We start from the raw sequence: 12,710 nt of genomic DNA on the forward strand, positions 1-12,710 counted from the left end.
CCTTCCAGTACTAAAGTTCTTTTCTTTTTGAATTTCCTTTCAGTCTGACCACAGTGCTCTCTGCTGACACCTCTGTTCATATCAGGAACTGTCCAGAGTACAAACAAATCCCCATAGCAAACCTATCCTGCTCCGGACAGTTCCTGATATGGACAGAGGTGTCAGCAGAGAGCACTGTGGTCAGACTGGAAAGGAAATTCAAAAAGAAAAGAACTTTCTGTGGAGCATACAGCAGCTGATAAGTACTGGAAGGATTAAGATTTTTAATAGAAGTAATTAATTTACAAATCTGTTTAACTTTCTGGCACCAGTTGATTTAAAAAAGATGTTTTCCACTGGAGTACCCCTTTAACTGTGTGAACTACCTGAAGAGACCTGTCAGTGGATAAGATGAGAAGCCATGAATACGGACCCCCCCGCTGATTCCAAGAATAAAAGAATGCAACAAGGCTCTGTAAAATGTTTGACCTCCTTCTGCCTCTGGATTGAATTTTCTGTAGCGCAGAATCTTTGTAAAATCAATACCGCCGCGCTTCCGAAGACGTGTCATCACTGTGAAATCTCCAAGTGCGGTCATGTTATGATTCTTGGGAAAAACACTGAACAGAGTTTTGGAAAAAGATGCTGCAGACTTACAGAAAGTTACTGAGAGACAGCAAGTCCCTAAGAGTCAGGAGAGGTGACAGGCCCCTGAACAAGTGCCACCTGTTCCTGAAACCTGTCGGGACAGGATATATACATTGGCTCAGATTTACCATTGCAAATGCACCAGACTGAGGCAGACAACCCATTTAATCATCAGGTAAGAGGTAACGCGTATATTCATCCAGGGCCGGCCGAAGACATTGTGCTGCCCAGGTCCATGAGTAAAATGCTGAGCAATGTCCCCCGTCAGATTCGGGTCAGCCGGCCACAGGCTCACTGTGTGAAAGTGGCCGCAGCACTATTAAGCAGCTCGGGCTGCGTCGGCGCCGCGGCCACTTTAGAACAGTGAACAACGGCGGCCCAGCGGCAGGGCCGGCCCGACCAAGATGGCACGAAAAAAAAGTGGGGGGGGGGGGAGGGGAGGGGTTGGTGCAGAAAAATGCCACCCCTGAAAAGTGCCGTCTGGGACCACCGGGTCCCATGGTAGGGCCGGCCCTGCATTCATCTATCGCAAATTGTCACTACGGTCTTTACCGTGCTTTCTGCTCTATAGTAGTATAAATTTACGATACTTTTCTGCTGGGCCTGGCAAAAGGTTACGGATTCGGTAAAAAGTAGCCTGGCCTAAACCGGCCAATAGTTTGCCGCACAATTCTGGTCTGAAGGTAGCCAATTAATATTTGGTCCAAACTTAGACTAGACAGTCTTCATTTTTCGATCAGCCTTTTTACATATTGATAAATTAAGTCAATCTGTTGCCCAGTTGCCCATAGCAACCAATCAGATCACTGCTTTCATTTTTAACAAGGCCTCTGCAAAATGAAAGAAGCGATCTGATTGGTTGCTATGGGCAACTGGGCAACTTTTCCTCCCCCATGGTCCATGCCCAGGGCTATATTTACCATTAGACACCCATGGGCCAGTGTCTAGGGCAGCCGTGTTAAAGGGGTACTCCAGTGGTCTAAACATTTTGTTCAGAACGCTCGGAGCCGGGGCTGTGATCGTGACATCACGACCACGCCCCTTGGGACGTCACATCACGCCCCTTCATTCACGTCTATAGGAGGGGGCGTGTCTGCCGACACGCCCCCTCCCATAGACATGAATGGAGGGGGCGTGATGTGACATCATAAAGGGGCGTGGCCGTGATGTCACACCCACTGCCGCAAGAATCCAACGTTTGTTTAGGACACCAGGTGCTGCGGGAGATCTTTGATCTTTGGATAGGGGATAAGATGTCTAGCAGCGGAGTACCCCTTTAAAGGGGTACTCCACTGGAAACCTTTTATTTTTTCATTCAACTGGTGCCAGAAAGTTAAACAAATTTGTAAATTACTTCTATTTAAAAATCTTAATACTTCCAGTACTTATCAGCTGCTGTATACTACAGAGGAAGTTCTTTTCTTTTTTGAACTTCCTTTCTGTCTGACCACAGTGCTCTTTGCTGACAACTCTGTCCATTTTAGGAACTGTCCAAAGCAGGAGCATAGGTTTGCTATGGGGATTTGCTCCTACTCTGGAGAGTTCCTAAAATGGACAGTGTCAGCAAAGAGCCCTGTGGTCAGACAGAAAGGAAATTCAAAAAGAAAATAACTTCCTGTGGAGCATACAGAAGCTTATAAGTACTGGAAGGATTAAGATTTTTAAATAGAAGTCATTTACAAATCTTTTTAATGTTTTCCAGCGGAGTACCCATTTAAGGGTGGCAGCACGTCAGTAAGTTAACCCCTTCGCGACACACGTCGGATCTAGTCATGGGTGTACGGATCAGGCTCTACCAATAGAGTGCAGATTGCATTCAGTAGAACTGCATTGATCTGTATGAGGAATCTAATAGTTCCTCCTAAAAGTAAAGTGTAAAAAAAACAACAACAACGTTATAAAGGTTTAATCCATATACATTAACCCCTTCCACATCAAAAGTTAAATCACCCCCCCCCCCTTTCCCATTTTCCCATATAAAAAATATGTAAACATAATAAAAATAAACATATTTGGTATCTCTGTCTGCATATTTGTCTGAATTATTAAAAAACAACATTATATATCCTGTACAGTAAATGGCGTAAACGTAAAAAAATTAATAAATACCAAACTCCGGATCTTATCTGTGTAATCTGCGCCTTCGGCTGTCCTGGGCATGCTGGGAGTTGTAGTTTTGCAACAGCTGGGGGCACCCTGGTGTGAAAACACTTCTGTAGGCCTGAGATATTTTTTTTCACGGGGCACGTGTTAAAGATCGGAGGAGATTTCCGCAGCGAACAATTAACAAGGGTTTCTGAATACACATTAGCCTGTTGGATATAATAACATGGCAGCTGTGCAAATATTCAGATGCAGCGTCCCGGTGAGTAATTTTCCATCGTAGTGAAATATTTAGTCCTATATCAACAAACAGAGCGGGCTATCGCCAGCTATCACTGCGCCAATCGTTACTTAGCAATTCTGACTAAGCATCTGATTTGTGAGGTTAAAGGGGTATTCCGGGATTATTTTAATTCTTTTTTAATAATGTGTAATTCGCTTCTATTACCTGCGTGCTCCGCTTTGTCCCGTTTTTCATGCACAGGACCCACACCCCGAAGAGCTGTAGTGCAAGTCTTTATTTTACTGTTGTCTCTGATCTTTTCCTACATTCCATGCGGCCAGAGACAATAAGTCATACGTCACATGGTCTCCAGGGGGCGTGGCTATGCTGCAGGGTGGAAGGGATTTCCTGATGCCGTGCTATCCACCTGTGGTGCGGTTGTTGGAAGGGCAGATGTTATTAATCCTTAGGGCAGATGGTATTAACCCTTTGTGTTCGTGATGCCCGGGCGGGGTTTTCCTATACACCACCAGAGGTATAGCCGATGATTCCTGGGCCAGGCGCGGGGCAAATAATCACTCCGATGCAAGGTTATGGAACAACGGCACTTTTCTGAGGCAGATAAGGTGTGCAAGTCTTTACAGCTTAGTTCAGGCCCAAGGAGATGCACGGTAAACTTTAGGAAGCTTGTTCGCTTGCTGGGACTTGTAGTGGACTTGGACTGACTTGTGCAACCCACGCTGAATTTAGTAATTTGACAGACTTGACTATCTTGACTAGACTTGTCCCCTGTATTTGTGCTTACCAGGCTTTGACTTTCACCTGCAGGGGTTAACTGATGGTAGATGCGGGGCTGCGTGACTAGGCCTTGGGCCTCCCTCAGGACAACTTCTCAGGTCTTCAGTCCACTCTACCTCAGCAACTCTCTGGACTCACAACTGAACCAAACTGACTCCTCCCAGCTATATATGGGAGCAATTTAGAGATGTCCCATTGGTCACCAACAACCCACCTGTTCACCTTACACCTTCTTGGTAATATAACTCTTAGCAACAGTATTTAAAGGCACAAGAACATATTATTATAACTCACAGTATTATATGAACTCAATTATAACTTTACACTGTAAAAGAGTCCTGAGGAGTGTGGGGCATGGGGACATGGACTGAATCCGCCTGATAGGACTAACAGGGGTACAGAATGGCACTTTCTGTACTAGGCCACCACACACCCACCTACTGCCGCATAATAATAGCCACGCCCCCTGGAGATCATGAGACTGATGACATGTTGGCTCTGGCTGTGTAATGGCCTTACCGTAACGGCTGAGTAGTGGATCCGCTGACCTGTGTGAACAATGACTATACCGTACCAGGGAGTGGAGTCTATGGTGCCGCTGGATTTCACCAGAGCCGCAAAGCAGGATGGAATTGCTGCTGCAGGCGCCACCCAGGTCGCTACCCCTGGCACGAATCGTTCACACAGGTTGCCCAGATGAACTTGGAGCAGAAGAAAAAGCTTAGTCAGACGCAGCACGGGTCAGGAAGCAGGCAGCAAAGAAGCGGTCAGGTCACAGGCACAAGGTCAGGAGGCTGGCGGCAAGGAGCAAGGTCAGGTCACAAGCAGGAGGTCAGGAACACTAAAGGCAAACACTAAGAAATGCTTTCTCTAAGGCACTAAGCATGAACATCCGGTGCCATAATAGGGAGGTGCCGGACTACTAAAAGGTTCGCCCTACAGCGTACTGGCCCTTTAAACCTAGAAGCGCTGGCGCGCGCCCTAAGAAATGTGGATGCGCGCGCCGGCGATGAGCAGAGGTAAGTAGATGCCCGGGACTGATATACGGGCGCGTCCTGCAAAGTGAGTCCCAGAGCCACCACTAGTAGGGGAAGGGGAGCGCTCACGGCCTTACCAATAGCAATGCCTGGGATGTGCGTACAGGAGTGTCCCGCACCGCGAGTCCCGGGGTTGCATACACCGGGGAAGAGGGAGCGCTCACGGCCAGAATGAATGGCAGGAGAGCTGCCCTTAACAGGCTGCATGGAATGAATGCTGGAAAAGGCCAGAGACTAATTAATAGTAAACTAATAGTATTGTCCCCTTACCCACTCAGTTAGGGAATTTGTGGTTGGAAGCAGGTCAGGACACAATGGGTTAACAGGCACAGAGCTAAAGACTAAAAGACATGGGAGGACATGTATCAAAGATTTTACTCCTGTTTTGTGTGTATTTTTTTGTGCAAAATTTTGCGCAAGCCCTTTTTTGCGCATTTTTTTGCGCACGTTTTGGTAGAGCATGTCCTCCAGATGTTGCCGATTTGGGGTACCTTGGAGTGACATCTATAGTACGCATGGATTTATTAACTGCGTACTTTTCCTTTACACCAAAAATGTTGCCGCAAGAGCTGTTTTTTTTTTTTGCGCAAATATAAGCCATCTTGGACTTAACGTAGCGAGATGCTCTAAATCATTGATTCTATTTTCCAAAGAGTGGATTGAGGAGATGACTATATTTACCTGCAATTTGTGAAGCTCATTGCGCTTGATTGATAACTTTAGCGCTTCTGCGCATAATTTAGAATTCGGGAAAAGGGGTAAACTGCTTCTACCATACACAAATAATGATACATGTCCCCCATGGAATGCACATACAAATGTAAAATCAGAGTCTAACAAGCCAAGTGTTTACCGGTGAGAGCGTCGCAGTACAGATACAGTTAGCCAAGGGATAGTCAAATAACAAGCCAAAGGTTAGGAGAACAAGAGAATAGGGTAATAAACACAGAATATGCAAAACAGACCAGGGAGCAAGGAAGATTTTATATTTCCACAGATAATAAAAGCAGAATGCTGCCTGATATAGACCAACACAGGAGGGTGCGTTCACACAGACCAGAGCGGAATGGTCCGGCACCTGCGGCTCCTGAATGGCCAAAGTGCAGCATTTGAAGCCTGGCCAGGTGCGACTGTTACGACTAACATTGGGGGAGATTTATCAAAACCTGTGCAGAGAAAAAGTTGACCAGTTGCCCACAGCAACCAATCCGATCGTTTCTTTATTTGTAAAAAGGCCTCTGAAAAATGAAAGAAGCGATCTGATTGGTTGCTATGGGCAACTGGTCAACTTTTTCTCTGCACAGGTTTTGATAAATCTCCGCCCATTGTATCCACTTGATGCAAGACAAGGCCCATTCACGCAAGAGTATCCATGCATGTCTGTAATAGGTCATTAGAGAACCCACAACAACATCTAAAGGACTGCAGGCCTCACTAAGGTCAATGTATAGGACTTAATGGGGTACTCCGCCTCTAGACATCTTATCCCCCTACCAAAGATCTCTGTGCAGCAACCGGCATTCACTTAGAATGCTGGGTGCGGGTGGCGGAGGTCGTGACATCACAGCCACACCCCTCGTGACGTCACACCACGCCCCCTCAATGCAAAACTATGGGAGGGGGCGTGAAGGCCTTCATTTGGCAGCGGTCTTGTTAAAAATTAAAGAAGCGATCTGATTGGTTGCCATGGGCAACTTTTCCTCTGCACAGGTTTTGATAAATCTCTAAACCAACTTTGGGTTCCTGCAGCAGTGGTCGTGACATCACACCACACCCCCTCCATTCATGTCTATGGAGGGGGCGTGGCATGACATCACAAGGGAGCGTGGCAGTGACGCCATGATCACGCCCTCCGGCTCTGAACATTCTGAACAAAAAGTTCAGAACGCCGGAGCACCGGACGGAGTACCCCTTTAATTAAACAATTATTCCCGAACATCCCAGATATTCTTTCTTTAGAGATGTCTTATCACTAGTCCTCCCTTTCTCGGAACACCAAATAGAACCATCTCTTTTTGTCTTCTTTTTAACATTTTTTGTAATACTCCAAATACTTAAAGGGGTACTCCGCTGTTCAGCGTTTGGAACAAACAGTTCCGAACGCTGGAGCGGGGCGCTGAGAGCTTGTGACGTCATTGCCCCACCCCCTCATTACATCACGCCCCACCCTCTCAATGCAAGTCTATGGGAGGGGGAGTGACATCGTCACGCCCCCTCCCACGGACTTGCATTGAGAGGGTGGGGCGTGATGTCATGATGGGGCAGGTCAATGACGTCACAAGCTCCCGGCGCCGGCTCCAGCGTTCGGAACTGTTTGTTCCAAATGCTGAGCAGCGGAGTACCCCTTTAACTCCTTAGTTTCCATATCAGTCTGACTACTGAGACCCCACTGATCACAGGAAAATTCCCTATGTAAAGTCACCGTAGTTCGACTGTGGGACCGCCAATTCATCCTAAAGGACTTTTAGTCAGACTATCTGCTATCATACACTTGTTGCCTATCCTGTCGGTAGGTTACATGTGCACCTGCCCGTGGCTACTGCACCCCTGCAGTAATATTACCGCAGCCATTTACTTCTTGAACCTGCCAAGTCACAGCCATTGCATATTAAACACTTCGCTCCTCTCCTGCGTGGTCCTTTGGGAATTCGAAGCTCGATATCGCACTTGTTTCCAATACATATAATTGAACTCTACCGCGAGATCTGAGAGGGTTGATTTATACCCATCCATGGCAGGTCCAGGTGACCTCTCTGTAGGTCTGGATGACCTCTTCATGTATGTAATTGTTTTCCAATACACCAATAAATGTGTGTCCTTGCACATAATCAGATTGTGTCGGTAGACCTGTTCCATCAAGGAATCTAATGATCTACAACACCCGGCCGATGCTGGATGTATGGCGGTCATTTCCATTCCATTGATTTATCCATCTTTGGAATAATTAGAAAACACTCCAAAAAGTCTAATCTGATCGGTAAATTTCAGCACCTACAGATTTAAAGAGAACCTCTCATGATCATGTTAAATGCTGTAATCCTCCCAGGTCACTGCCCCCATCATGATAAACCACCCCCTGCCTTTATTTTTATATTTTTTTAGTTTTCTACCTTGATATTGCTCTGTATTTTCTGCTCAGTCTCAGTTGGATTCACAGACTGGGAAGGGGGCGTTCCCCAGCAGGCGTGACATCATCTGAAGCCATACAGGGGAGAACTTCCTCCCTCACTCTGCTACACACAGCCCAGAGCAGTTCAGTGTGAGATGAGCTATGATTGGCTAAGGCTACACCCCCCCCCCCCCCCTCAGCACTCCAGACTGCACTTTCAGATTTTGGACTTCTGCCAGGTCAGCAGGAGTCCAAAGTCTGTGTAAGAGATGGGGCGGAAATGTCCTCTGGAAAAGTAGAGAGACACCTAGTGGCAGCTTTTTTAAACACAAATAAAAAATAGAAAACTTCACATATATATATTTTTTTAAACAAAGTACATTAGAATTTTTTTTTATTTACCATAAGGGGTGCAAAAGCAAAAATGAGTTTTAATGAGAGTTACCATTTAAACACAATATATAAAAAAATATATAATCCCAAGTGATATCTTTCCAAACATCGTGCTATATCGGTAAAACCCATTGATGAGATTCTTGGAATAATTTAGTGCCTATTCTTAGAATAAGCCATTAATGTGCAATCTGTAGATGTCCAACGCAAACATTTGTCCAAGTGGGAAGTGGGGGGGGGGGGGGGGGGGATTCTTCAATCCACTTATTGGTCTGTATTTGTCGTCCTCCACCTGAGCCCCATCCATGTGAGGTACCAGACAGGAGTAGCATTGAGATTTCTTCTTATTGCCGATTGTGGTTTGAAAGGGGTACTCCACTAACCCAGCGTTCAGAACATTTTGTTCCGAGCGTTTTGAGGAGGCAACGGGGGTCGGGATATCATGGCCGCGCCCCTTGTGATGTCATGCCACGCCCTCTAAATGCAAGTCTATGGGAGGGGGTGTGGCGGCCACCACGCCCCCTCCCATAGACTTTCATGGAGGGGACGTGGCGTGATGTCACAAGGGGCTTGGCAGTGAGGTCACGACCTCACTGCCCCCATCAAAAGTTTTAAATGAACGCCGGGGCCTGCACAGAGATCGCTGGGGTCCCAGTGGATGGACACTTATCAGAAGGTCAATAATCCATTATCAAAAATCTCTCTCTATACAGTGGTCCCTCAACATACGATGGTAATCCGTTCCAAATGGACCATCGTTTGTTGAAACCATCGTATGTTGAGGGATCCGTGCAATGTAAAGTATAGGACAGTGGTCTACAACCTGCGGACCTCCAGATGTTGCAAAACTACAACACCCAGCATGCCCGGACAGCCAACGGCTGTCCGGGCATGCTGGGAGTTGTAGTTTTGCAACCTCTGGAGGTCCGCAGGTTGAAGACACTGGTATAGGAAGTTGTACTCACCTGTCCCCGCCGCTCCGGACCGTCACCGCTGCCCTGGATGTCGCCCTCCATCGCTGTCGCCGCGTCCCCGGGGGTGTCCCCGACGCTCCGGCAAGGCCTCTGCTTCCCTAGCATCCTCGCTCTCCGTTGCCGCCATCACGTTGTTACGCACGCCGTTCCTATTGGATAGTGTTGCTCGCGAATATTCGCAATTCGAATATTATTCGCGAATATCGCATATTCGCGAATTCGCGAATTTCGCGAATATAGCGCTATATATTCGTAATTACGAATATTCTTTTTTTTTTTTTTCTTCACAGTACACATCACAGTGATCACCCCTCTCTGCTTCCAGCTTGTGTGGTGTAAAGAAGGCTCTAATACTACTGTGTGAGACTGGCGTGCGACAATTCGCATATGCGAAAGTTAGTGTATGCTACTTTTCGCATATGCGAATTTTCGCGTATGCTAATTTTGTGTATGCTATTATTCACATATGTTAATTTTCGCAAACGCGGATCTTTCGCATATGCGAAAATAAAACGATAATATAACGAATATGCGAATATTCGCGATTATATGACGAATATTCGTCCATATATTCGCGAATATTCGCGAATTCGAATATGGCCTATGCCGCTCAACACTACTATTGGATGATGGGACGGTGGGCGCAGCGACGTGATGACGAAGATGGAGAGCGCCGACGATGCAGGGGATCCCGAAGAGGACGCGCCGGAGCCCTGAGGACAGGTAAGTGATCGCCAGCGGACCACACGAGGCACCGTAAACGGCTATCCGGTGGCAGCTGAAGCAGTCTGCGCTGCCGGATAGCCATTTATGCAATGGCCCCGACATACAAAATCATTGTATGTTGATGCTGCCTCTGAGAAGCCATCGCATGTTGAAATTATCGTATGTCGGGGCTATGGCAGGTCGGGGGGGGGGGGGGGGGGGGGCACTGTATATATGTTTTTAAACAATGTCCATATTACAGTAAAATATAATCACTTATTGCCATAGGGGATATTATCAGTATAAGACCTATATGTCAAATAATTACCATAAAGATGTCCCCAACCCAGTCCTCAAGACCACCAACAGTCCTGGATTTATATATTTCCCCGTTCTATGCCAATGGAGTAACTGAAAACCCAGAATGTTGTTGGGTTCTTGAGGACTAGGTCAGGGAGAACCATTGCTATAAATGATCCACAAAAAATATATGTTTGATCCAGCCCTTACGTCAAGCTTCATCCAAAAAGCTGCCTTATTCCATCAAAAACCATGACTAAGTTGTCTGCATACTCTCAAAATGCGTCGGACCAGGCAGGTGTGTCATGGCGTAGCTGCTTTTAATGTAATAATGTGAACTACAGTAAAGCTTGGATAAAATTTGTTATCTGCACTGGAACAAATATTTTTTGTGATTACCCAAGCCCACAGAGGTCAGTGTGGATCCTGCATATGTGTCTAATGAACGGTAAGAGTACGGGAAACAAACCGTAAGTTATATACTGTAAGTGATCCCTGAGGAGGAGCAACTGAGTAGAATATTGGGAAATAAAATGCCCTTTAATAAACATAGCAGACAGAACTATCCCAACATAGGATCCAACTAATTCCATTGTGATGTCACGGCTCAGCCCCATGTGACATCACGCTCTGCCCCCTCAATACAAGCCTATGGGAGGGGGTGTGGCAGCTGTAATGCCCCCTCCCGTAGCATTGCATTGAGGGGGCGAAGTGTGACATCACACGATACTCCGGCCCCATGATCGTGAGTCATCAGACCCAGAGTGATGTTTGCTCCAGAGGCTGATGATAGCGGGGTGTTGCATGAAAGATTGTGGGGGTCCCCAGCAGCGGGACCCTTGCGATCAGGCATCTTATCCCCTATCCTTTGGACAGGGGATAAGATGTCTTAGCGCCGGAGTACCCCTTTAAACCAGTTTCAATTGACATTCTGGTTTTGAATAGCAGTAAATTCTAGTTTGTACCAAGGTGTTAAGTAAAAATTCTAGTTTGTAAAAAGGCATTTAGTAAAAACTGGTGTTTCAACAAAGGCGTTCAGTAAAAACTGGTTTTAACTAGGAAAAAACGGCCAATTCTAGTTTTCACAGAGGTATTCAGTCAAAACTAGTTTTAACTGTAATATATATATATAACAAAAGAAGGTATTTCAGCTCATCTGGGTTTCACGCATACACAGCCGCCCTCAGAGTTCAAGTGGAAAAAATATTAAGACATATATCATTTTTTGCTCGATGATCTGTAGTTTTTATCGGTACGCATTTGGTGTAGACCGGACTTTTTGACCGCCCTTTATTAATTTTTTTTCTGGGATATGATGTAACTGCATTAACAACGCACGGCGCTATACAAAATATATTTATTTTTATTTAGAAAATGGGAAAAGGGGGAACATTCGCACTTTTAGTATGGAAGGGGTTAATTTATTAGAGGTGCACTGAATATATTTTTCTTTTTTTACATTTAATTAGTCTCCCTAGGCGACTCAAGCAGATCAATGCCGGATATATATCTCACATTAATCAGATCTGTGCTCAGGCTGGAGGCATCCACGGAACGGGGGTGGGGGGGTGGGGGGGTGAGACTGTAACAGGCCACTGCACCCCCAAGGTCCATTGAAATGTCCCCTTCGATGCTCCACTACGAACAAAGCTCCAAAGCCGGTCTCCCCCCCCCCCAGAGCATACTCATACACCCTGGGTCAGGGAGGGGTTAAATGGGTTTTCCAGTGATAAACCTATTTTTAACTGTCTAACTGCTCTGTTCTCTCCAGAAACACACGTCATGTCTGGTGATCATCATGCAATGGACTTCCTGTTCCTGCTGTACACTCTAGCTAGGATTTATACCTCCCTCCTACGACACCTTCTTGATGGTAACCCCGCCCACTGCACTCACAGGAGCCTCCCACATAGTGGAGTTGTCTGAAATCCCAGCTAGAGTGCACAGCAGAAACAGGAAATCCATTACAGGATGTACACCGGAGAGGAAGTGGGGCGATAGAGAGAACAAAGCAGACTGTCTACAATTTGTTTAAAAATCTGAAATTACCTGCGGAATTTCCGCAGCGCATTTGCAGAAATGCAGAACCTGCAGAAAATCCGCAATAGAGGCAGATTTGCAGATTTTTCCTTTTGACCCATTGAAGTCAAAGGTAGCAAAATCTGCTGCAGATTTATCGCAGCAAATACGCTGCGGAAATTCCGCAGGTAATCTGCCCATGTGAACGTACCCTTAAGGCAAATCTTTAACAAATTTTGGGGCACATTTCTGGCTTTAAAGTAAGCCAACAAATGGCCTAAAAGATGCTTCATATTGTCAAACAATCTGAGCCACTGTAAAACATCTGACATACTTTAAGACTGTCCAGTTTAGGTTTACATTGTCTAAGTGTCGCACAGGTCATCTGGGAGTAGTAGTCCTTCAGCAGTTACGTGTAATGG

Source organism: Hyla sarda, chromosome 12 (genome assembly GCF_029499605.1).
Source record: "Hyla sarda isolate aHylSar1 chromosome 12, aHylSar1.hap1, whole genome shotgun sequence".
Lineage (NCBI taxonomy): Eukaryota > Metazoa > Chordata > Amphibia > Anura > Hylidae > Hyla > Hyla sarda.